The sequence below is a fragment of the Priapulus caudatus genome, unplaced genomic scaffold, assembly GCF_000485595.1.
Source record: "Priapulus caudatus unplaced genomic scaffold, Priapulus_caudatus-5.0.1 Scaffold915, whole genome shotgun sequence".
Taxonomy (NCBI): Eukaryota; Metazoa; Priapulida; class Priapulimorpha; order Priapulimorphida; family Priapulidae; genus Priapulus; species Priapulus caudatus.
The window spans coordinates 75,455-85,718 of NW_014577976.1; positions in this window are offsets into that span (position 1 = coordinate 75,455).

The window sequence follows — 10,264 nt, forward strand, 5'->3', positions numbered from 1 at the left end:
CCATAATTCCAGGCAGGAAGCTTGCTGGACGAGTCTAGGCAGGAAAAACTATTGAAATGAACGTAGCAAGAATATGGCTAAATTAGGTGACCTATTCTTCTGTCATCTAGGCTGTCATTTCTATCGCGTGCCGTTTCATTCAACACTCTACCCGCCGAAAAAGCTAGGATCCATTCTTGTCAGTTTTTTAACATTTTAACTCGTTCGTAACACTATTTTAACTTGTTTGTGTTTTTTGGGTTTGAAAGTTATATTGAATTAGGTGTCTCAAGTTAGCAAGAGGTCAGGGAACCAGAACGAACACTCGGGAAGGGCCGTTTCCGGCCATCTGGGGGGTTTGTAAAACCAAAAATTTTCTTGTACGCTCCGCGCCAACCGATGGTGCCGCTCCGCTCAGATAGTCGTGCCTACAACTTTGAAAATCCTGGCTACGCCCCTGTATATACCCACACGTGTGTACTTGTATGTAACTATACACACACACACATACATGCAGTAACGCAAGCACACACAACACACATGCATACTAATCAAGAGTACATAATAGAGACTAAATTATGTACTCTTGATACTAATCCATGTGAGGACTTCACAGTTCAGAGAATCTCTCCTGCTTTTGGATCCTATTCTAGGCACGCACACCCTATTATTGCTATTTATTACTGTACGTAGTGCTATTTCATGCAGTTCCTGTGCTCTGTGTGTCTGTGCGAGTTGCCATCGTGATGTTTGCCTTTTCCTTTTTGCACATTTAATTTGTGATTCAACCTGCGTGCGAGTGTAAGGTTCATGTGCCTATTGTTACCATTCTACTGTTCATTGCTGAAGCATAGAATAACTTCTTTGGCTGCAACCAAGATATTTCTTTACAGAGCAGATGATGTGGGTGTTGTTTTCGCTTGATAGATCTCATTAGTATTTGGCTGACTGCTATCAGTTGTTTATGATCAACATGATGAACTTCTGGTGTTATTTATAGAAACATAGTATAAATCTATTCATATTTATTTATACATATATTTGTGCCAATATCTTGTCATATAATAGACGTATTGGTTGTACTCGATACAGTATCAACAATACATCATGCGGGGTCGGGTGTTTCTTTTATGAACTCCGTTGATTTGCCCATGTTCCACACACACTTAGCTAAACTTTTGTTTGGAATGTCAATTGATTGTGCGAGTGTGTGTGGGTATGCGACTATGGTGCCGCTTACTGCTACTAGTAGCAATTGCCAGTACTGCCGGGTTCTATGTCTATATTTAGCAGGGTAGTATCAGTAGACGAAATTTGCATGTATTATCGGTAATATGATTAGTGCGTGATTAGATTCTGCCTTGTAGCTGTGATTGGTTAGTAGTAACTTGCGATCTCTTTAGAAGCAGTTTAGCGAAAATCTTCCAATTGATGGAAAACTGTGTATTGTGAGTGAGATTCTTCATCGTGCTTTCACAGGTCAGAAGATCGCAGTATAGCTGTTTCAAAAGAACCTCAAACTAATATAAGAGAAGCGATTTCCCCGATGTGACATGCATTTCTCTGACATCCACAACACAGAGCCTTAGATAGAGGTATACATTTATCTTATTTATTTAAATGCATTTATCTATCTGAGGCTGTGCTACAACCATAGAAATACATAGAGACCAGGAGTGTATAATAGGGTGTGTATAATGATGTCACACTCCTCCCTATTATACACTCCTGATAGAGACTTATCTACCTATATTATTTCTATGGCTACAACACGACGTGTTGCGCCACCTACTGGTTAGATTGCTTCTCTGTCTTTGTAACGCTGGAAATGGACAAGGAACGATTCTATCAGCACAGCCGGCTTTAGGAGGCCGCACTGTGATTGGTTAGAAAAAGATCGGATTAAGGAAAGGGTTAGTAGGCCCATGACTTTATGGACAGGTGTGGTCCAGGACACGCTGCCTTGAATAGACGGCTGTAAATGTAATTACCTTTATCGGTCACCGGCTAATTACATGACAATAATAAGTAGATGGAAATGTAAATGTAGCATGATTACAAGTCCCCACCACCAATATCCCATCTCATACTATTATTTACAGTGCAATCAGCCGTATTTTATGATAATTTTACAGTTCAATAACAATTGGACGCGAAGTAAGGCGAGATTTTTTTATTTTGTTGGTTTACAGATCCGCCGACCCGAATTTTCAAGAAAAACGAAAAGAAAAAAAATTGAAAATCTGTATTTTTTTATTCCCGCCGACCCTTTCTCTAAGAAATATGAATAAAAAAATGTAAATGTAAAAAACAAAAACATTTTATAAACAAAGTTTATAATAAAAGTAAAAATAATTACAAGTCGAGTTTTGTTTTCATTTAGTTTTCTTAAAATACTTTAATATCATGTATTTAACAGTATCACTGTATTTTGACTTGTTTGATCTGACAAAACGACAATTTTTTTTTTACCCTACAGAGTCAACAAGAAAAATTCTGTAAACCAACAAAACAAAAAAAGGTGGCCTAAGTTTTACTTGGAATTTTTAACATTCATTGTCATGCTTCATATGCGCCTGTCGTCTGTGAGGATTGACCAATGTCGTGCGCATGTTTGGTTTTTACGTGGAGATAACGGTGCAATGCAGTTCATTATTCTTGATGATTTCAGTTTATTTTGTTTTGTTTTATATATGTCATCATCGCCAGATATGGATAGTAATTTATGTATTGCATATGAAGTTTTTACCAACGTAGAGCTAAATTTACTTACTAATACTGGTATGAATTGTTTTATACTTGATAAATTCTATACAGTGCTGTTATATATAGGAATAAATATCGTTGGGCCTGTTCATAAAAATGTACCTGGCTTAAAAACATTACCAATCTGTTCGGTGCATTTTCGTAGTCATAATGATTGCGATTGTGTTCTAGTAAACAAAATGGCTTATGAAATCAACAGAACTTTAAATATCAAAAAAAGTAATATACAAATTATTAAAGTCAAGGAACATATTAATGAGATTTATTCTCTTATTACTGACAAGGACGTTGCAGTCAGCGTAAAACGTCACTGAAAGCACACGTCTCAAACCTTTGGATACTCAAAATAAATGATTGATTATGACTGATTATGTACCACTAAACTACTAGATATTTACATTACAATAGCCCTTAATTAATACACTGGAACTTGCTTATTTCCGTAAGAGAGTTTTGAATATTAGGCAAACACACTTACTGTTGCAACCGATCAAATTACGGCAGGCAAGTCTGGCCACTCGAAGACAAATAGAAATCGACCGTAAATGGTGAACGTGGCGAAAGGGCTGCATGACGAATTACACTGAAACGAAACACAAACCCGGCTGTCGAGACAAATTCCTCGAGAGCACAAAGTAACGCAGACGACGTCGCTGCTGGAAGAGCCGCGTCGCAAATAATAAATCTATTTCTACGTACGCTAACGAGATAAAACGTTGATTACGCGAATACTTGGGACATTTTACCGCGTACGCACGCGACGCGCCAGCCTGTGCAGGGGTCCTCTCTACACACGCTTCTCACGCACGGCTGTCGCAAAAGGCGAAATGCGGGCGCCATGTTGGGTCGACACGGCTGCCTCTCACTCCACGTGCTTTCGTGCGATCGACGCCTGCAGCCGCTAGGGCAACAAATCAGCTGACATTCCTTTCGAGTCCACTCTGTCTCTGCATGCGTGCCAGGCGTGCGATCGACGCAAGCAATTCTCCTTCACGCTGCCGGACGACGAAACGCGCACGTTAAGTTCACTGCACTCTCGCCGTGCACGTGCGCGTAGCGTTCGATCGACTCCACCCTCGCGCTAGGCGACGAATCTGCCGTGGACGGTGAAGTGCTGCACGAGCGTCTTGTGCTGCTTGAAGGCGGCCCCGCACTCGTCACACTTGTACGACTTCGTCTCGGCGTGCGTGCGAAGATGCGCCGCCAGCGTCGCCTCGTGCTTGAACTGCACGCCGCACACCGTGCACCTGTGCTTGCGTCCGCCCGCCGTCGCCGCGGCGACCGCCGCCGCGCGCGCGTCCGGCCGCCGGCACGTGCGCCGGTGCGACGTCAGCGCGCTCTGCTGGCGGAACTCGACGCCGCACGTGGCGCAGCGGTGGCGCTGGCGCCCGGGGCCCGCCGCCGCGCCCGCGTGCTGCGTCGCGTGGTGCTCGCGCAGCAGCGCCGCGTTCGAGAACTCCTTGCGGCAGATGTCGCAGCGGTGGCGCTGCTTCTGCACGATGTGGATCGCCATGTGCGTCTTGATCTCGATCGTCGTCCGAAAGGCCGCCGCGCACAGCTCGCAGCGGTAGGGGGCGCCGGCGTCGCACGTCGCGCGGTGCGCCGCCAGCCGCGCGTCGTCGTCGAACGCGGCGTCGCAGTCCGGACACGCGTGCGCGGCGGCGGACTCCGCGTCGTCGCCACCGTCGCCCCCGGCGACGCCGCCGCGCGCCTTCTGCAGGAGGCCCTGGATCTGCTTGCAGACGGCAAAGTGTTTGTGCAGGGAGCCGAGGTACTTGAACGAGACGTTGCAGACGTCGCAGCGGTACGGCTTCTCGCCGAAGTGCGCGACGCGGTGCGCGGCGAGGGCGCCGCCGCTGCCGAACGCCTTCCCGCAGACGTCGCAGATGTGGCCGTCGTTGCCGCCGGCGACCGCGGTGCAGCGGTGGGCGGTGAGCGCGGCGCGGGAGGGCACGACGAGCGCGCAGCCGGGGCAGGCGACGGCCGAGCGGCGCTTGGACGCGCGGCGACGCGGCGCGCTCGCCTTGCGCTTGTTCTTTGGCGCGTCGCCGCCGTTCTCGCTCCCCTCGGCGACCGGGAACGCCGCGCCGTCGCTGCCGCCGTCCTCGTCTTCGCCGTCGTCCTCGTCGTCGCGGTCGAAGTAGCCGATGAGGTCGAGCGCGTGGTTGCCGTCGGCGTCGCCCGTGGCGCCCTCTGCATCGTTGGCGTCGCTCGCGTCCTCTCCGCCGCCTCCGCCGCCGCTCGTCACGCTGCTCGACGAATCGTCGCTCGTAGACTGCCGCCGCCGCCGCTTCGCCGTCGGAAACAGCGAGTCGGCGAGGTCGAGTATTGCCGCCGCCTGCGTCGTCCCGAGCTCTAGCGATGACGTTGTCGTCGTTGGCGGCGGCAACGGCGGCGGAGGCTGCGGCGCCGCGACGCACGCTTCCCGTCCGTCGCCCGCGCCGTCGATCCCGCCGCCGACCCCAACGCCGACGTTTCCGCCGCCGACCCCGACGGTGACCTCGTCGCGACCCGCGTTGTTGTCGGGGTCGTGACCCTGGCAGACGAGCACCTTGCAGTGGACGAACTTGGCGTGGTCGAGGAATTCTTCCTCCATGAAGAAGCACTCGCAGCAGGCGGTGCAGCGGTAGTAGAGCATGCTGCTGCTGGCCGGGACGACCGCCGCCGCCGCGTCGTCGCCGTGCCAACGACCGTCCGCCTCGTCGCTCCACGGAGCCTCCTGCTTCAGAACAGGCGTCTGCACTCGCGTCTCCATCTGCGTATCCATCTGCGGGAGGAGACAACGACACGTTAAAACGATGTATTAACGAATAATGAACTAATTGCGATGATAATTAATGATAACCGATTCTACTGGGGGACGATGATAATACATTACGACTATATATTAACGAATACGACGATAGATGAACAGATAACGAAATAATTGTGACGACAGTTAACGATAACTGCTTGATCGATCGTCGCAATGACTGTCACGTAGATGGAGCCTCCGTCACTGCCCGCTCGGGCGACACGGCCCCGTAAAACTAGTGAGCTAGTGGCTTTATTAAACATTTCCGCATAAAGAGAGTTACGTTGCAGTCAGTCCGAAATAATCGGGCACAATTCTGTTCAATATACATGTGCCAAAATTTGAAATCTGCACCCGGCTGTCTCGGCAGCACTATGGACGTTATTCCTCACGGACAGTCCAGTATAAAAGTAGAAGCAGCATGGTCACAATCTATCAACTGGCTGTACCAATTTACTGTGTTACTGTAGTGTATGGTTGCACAGGCACTTGAAGCCTTTCAATAAAATATAATGCTAACTAAATACGAAATCTATTTACTACCAAATTCTTACTGTTCCTAAACTCTCTTTCAGCATTTATTGCCGACAGTTTCCTGTAAATTCCGTCCAACCATATACGCTGCCGGCGCCATTGCTTTCGCGGCGCGACTGTTGCACGCTTACACTAATATATATAGCAGGTAGGAAAACGCGATCGCAAAATTTGCTCGACGCTCGCTTGATTTCACACTTTCACAGCACGAAAACACATCCAACAGCTTCCATCTTTGTTTGTATGTCAAGAACAGTGTTCACTTGTTATAAAAACATAATGTCTCTGTTCGTAACCGAGCTGTGTCACGCAAAATCACACAGACTGACGAAATTCTCGCGTTCGCGAACCTTCCACAGTAATGTAAATGGCTGTCAGAATCAGGAAACACCTACCGGCGCTCTTCGTGACCTCATTCTTGCGCCGCAACGCTGCAACGTTTTTGCAACGTTCCAATGGCGAGGCTCGTACGGGAGTTGGAAAGCAGTGCGCTGCCTGCGCGCCGGCTATAGTCCATAGACTGGCACTCGCTCCCACCTCTCGGCTTAGCTTAGTCACTCGATGGGTAATCAAGGTAGGAGCGAGTCCCAGTCTATATAGCCCTGTATTCTGACAGCCATTTACATTACTGTGTAAGGTTCGCGAACGCGAGAATTTCGTCAGTCTTGGTGTGATTTCGCGTGACACAGCTCGGTTATGAACAGAGACATTGTTTTTATAACAAGTGAACACTGTTCTTAACATACAAACAAAGATGGAAGCTGTTGGATGTGTTTTCGTGCTGTGAAAGTGTGAAATCAAGCGAGCGTCGCGCGAATTTTGCGATCGCGCTTTTTTTCCTGCTATATATATTAGTGTAAGCGTGCAACAGTCGCGCCGCGAAAGCAATGGCACCGGCAGCGTATTTGGTTGGATGTAGGATTTGGACGGAATTTACAGGAAACTGTCGGCAATAATAGGTGAAAGAGAGTATAGAAACATTAAGAATTTGGTAGTAGTTTTCGTATTTAGTTAGCATTCTATTTTATTGAAACGCTTCAAGTGCCTGTGTATGGTTGGGAAATTTATGTGTCATGCACAGTTGCACTGACACTACCCAGAATAAACACATAATAATATAACATGATAATCCGTGAATATAAATATGTTCATGATGAAAAGTACACATTAATAGTAATATTAATGAGAATAAGACTGAGGATGAAAGTGAGACTTGGAATGGGATTGAGAAACCACTCTAACCTAGGCTATGGCTATTTCACACAAAAGATATTTACTTAGTTGTTGTTATAACTTATGAAGAGAAGATATGTAGTGACCCGGTAAACTATATTCTCATTAATTATTAGAAAACTGATAAATTATAAAGCAGGCTATGGAACTCGATCGGAATTCCATTAATATTCGGTCACAAAAGATGAACAAACGCCGAAGCACACACTAGAAACAAACAAAATACGCGAAGTCCGCCAACCGTTGATTGGCTAATGGAGGCCGCCGTCTTGGTTTTTCAGAAATCGCGAATTATTGGCAATATTGGAGGCATTTTCTGGTCACATTTAAACTTAAATTTAAAAAAAGATTCGTGACAAAGATGTAGTGTGTTGTTTACATTACATTTTTATTGTTCATTATCAAAGAAATGTAATTTTTACTCTTATAAACTAAATCCATTCTGATTGGACAGGAGGATGGCGCTGGCGCACTGAGCTGAAACAACAACAAGATGTCAGCGTGCGTTATGTTTGACAACAACATTGGACACAATAATTATTTGCTCGTTTTTAATTGATTACCTTTATAACGCAAGTATCAAATAACTAAGGCATACTTAAAATTAAACTAAGAGCTACAATTTTATTAGGAGGTTCTTTTAGATTAATTTTATGGGGTATGACTGACTATGAATAATATTAATATTATATTATAATTTATATTATTTAATATAATATTAATATTAATATTATTATCATAGTCAGTCATAGTCATACCACATGAAATTAATCTAAAAGATTATGGTTATGGTGGTTATGGTTTATGGTGGTTATGGTTATGGTGTCTTATCATTAATTAATTTAATATTATTAAATTAATTAATGATAAGACACTTTCACTTTCAGTTTCAGAGGGCGGTTAAGCCTAGGACACACTGTGCGATTTTCTACGCTGGCCGCTTGCGATCCGACGATCGATAAATACGGTGCCGGGTCGAAAAACCAGGCGGAAATATTCAACATGTTGAATCCGAGCGATGCGCCGGGTGTATAGGATTGCGAGCGAAATACGCTGTCGTGAGACCGGACACACTGCGCGGACCCGTCACCGTATTTATCGATCGCAAGCGGTCAGCGTAGAAAATCGCGCAGTGTGTCCTAGGCTTTAGGCATAATAACATGTTCAACGCAAAAATTGTTGTTATTGTCATGAAAAACCAAAAATCTCAAGCAGGGTGCTCCCTACGCGCGCGCGCCCCGTTTGGGAAAACCCCCCTGTTTGGGAAAACCCCCCTGTTTGAATCCTTGCGCCCCGTTTAAATTACCTCCGCCCCGTTTAAATTCCCCCACAATAAAACTTTGCCAGCGCGGGAATCGTCAAGAATTGCCGTTCGACCAGGACATCCGACGCGTGTATTTTGTACCACGCATGCACTGCAGACAGTACACAAGTTAACCTGACAATGCACAGTTAACCTGTCACTAACTGTACACACGTGAGCCGACTCGGCTATCTTAATATATATACAAGACGCCAAATAACCGTCTATGGTGTGGTGGCGATTTTACCGCATTATTAGTCGTACGTAAAAAACACGCCCCGGACCCCAGTTTCCCCCTTCCCTCCCCCTGTTCCTCCCTCCTCCCTCCCGCCCCTACCCCCTACCGCCTGCCCCTCACCCCTGTTGAATTTCATCCTGGGGAGAACCCTGTCAAGGTTACAAGTTTTCATTTTATTTTCCTGGCTAAATATAAGTTCAGTTGGTACGGGTACCCTATATATTCATACAGTTTCTCACAATAATCTGTTAATCGTAACACTAACAGTTCTAGCTGCCTCTGTAGTATGTGGCCTGTATCCGTTACGATGCCTTGCCATTACGATTAGAGGCGACGGGAACACTGAAGTGCAGGGGTAGAAATTAACTTTTGAACAAGGGAGTCCAACTGACTCCCTACTCTCAAAAAGAGGGGAGTCCGCAGCAAAATGAGGGAGTCCGCAGTTTGAGGTTCAAAATTAAAGATATTAACAATAATGCATGTGCTTATTTTTAAGATTCATGCAGTTGCATGTCTGCCAAATTTTCTTTGGACATTACCTGAAAAAATACAGTAATTCCGCGAGGCCGTGGTCCGGAACAAACTAGTTAGTATGGGAGAATTTTCAGGGAGTCTAACGGACTCCTGCATATGTGAAATCAGGGAGTCCGACAGTAAATCGGGGAGTATTTGACTCCGGACTCCCGTTAATTTTGCACCCTGGAAGTGTGTGTCATGTCATGCGTAATGATGGGGGGTTTAGGGCTAGAGCTAACCGTAACTCCGATCTATCCTTTAGCATAATCTATCCGTAACTGTAATTTATTATTGCTTATTGACAACTAGATTCAAATAAGTTAAAACTGGAAACTATAGTGTAGGGTGTGAGATGCCGTGAAGAGAAATCTCGTACTCTGCATGAAATCACGAAAAACAGTTTTTATGAAGGAAACACATGATTGCTGATATGTTGGATTACTTGCAGGATGGTTGACTAGGCATGGCAGCAAACTTCTGGAAGAGTTCACATTGCCAGCAATGGTTACTCGACAGACAGTTGTTAACCCAGGTACGAGGCGCACGCACTTAAAAACTAGTTATAATGTAGTCAGGGAAACCACACATGCAACTACTCGGGTGAAATCAGTAGGTGTATAGCTAGGCTGTAAAAACTCAAAATAAGACAAGCTAGAAATAAGGTCCGGTAAAGTTTACTCATAAAACAACTGAACGTTACTCTTACGGTCAGCCAAGCCAGTATCGGAACACACGAGCTTAAACAGATAATTTCTGACACTTTTTAGTGAAATGACACATGCACTCAATTCAGCAAGCTTCCCATATCATGCTGTCTAACTGCCTTCACACTTGTTACTACTGCAAGTCAAAGTGTTGCTACTCTCATTTACAGCTACATTCGTGTAAACTGCATGCTCAC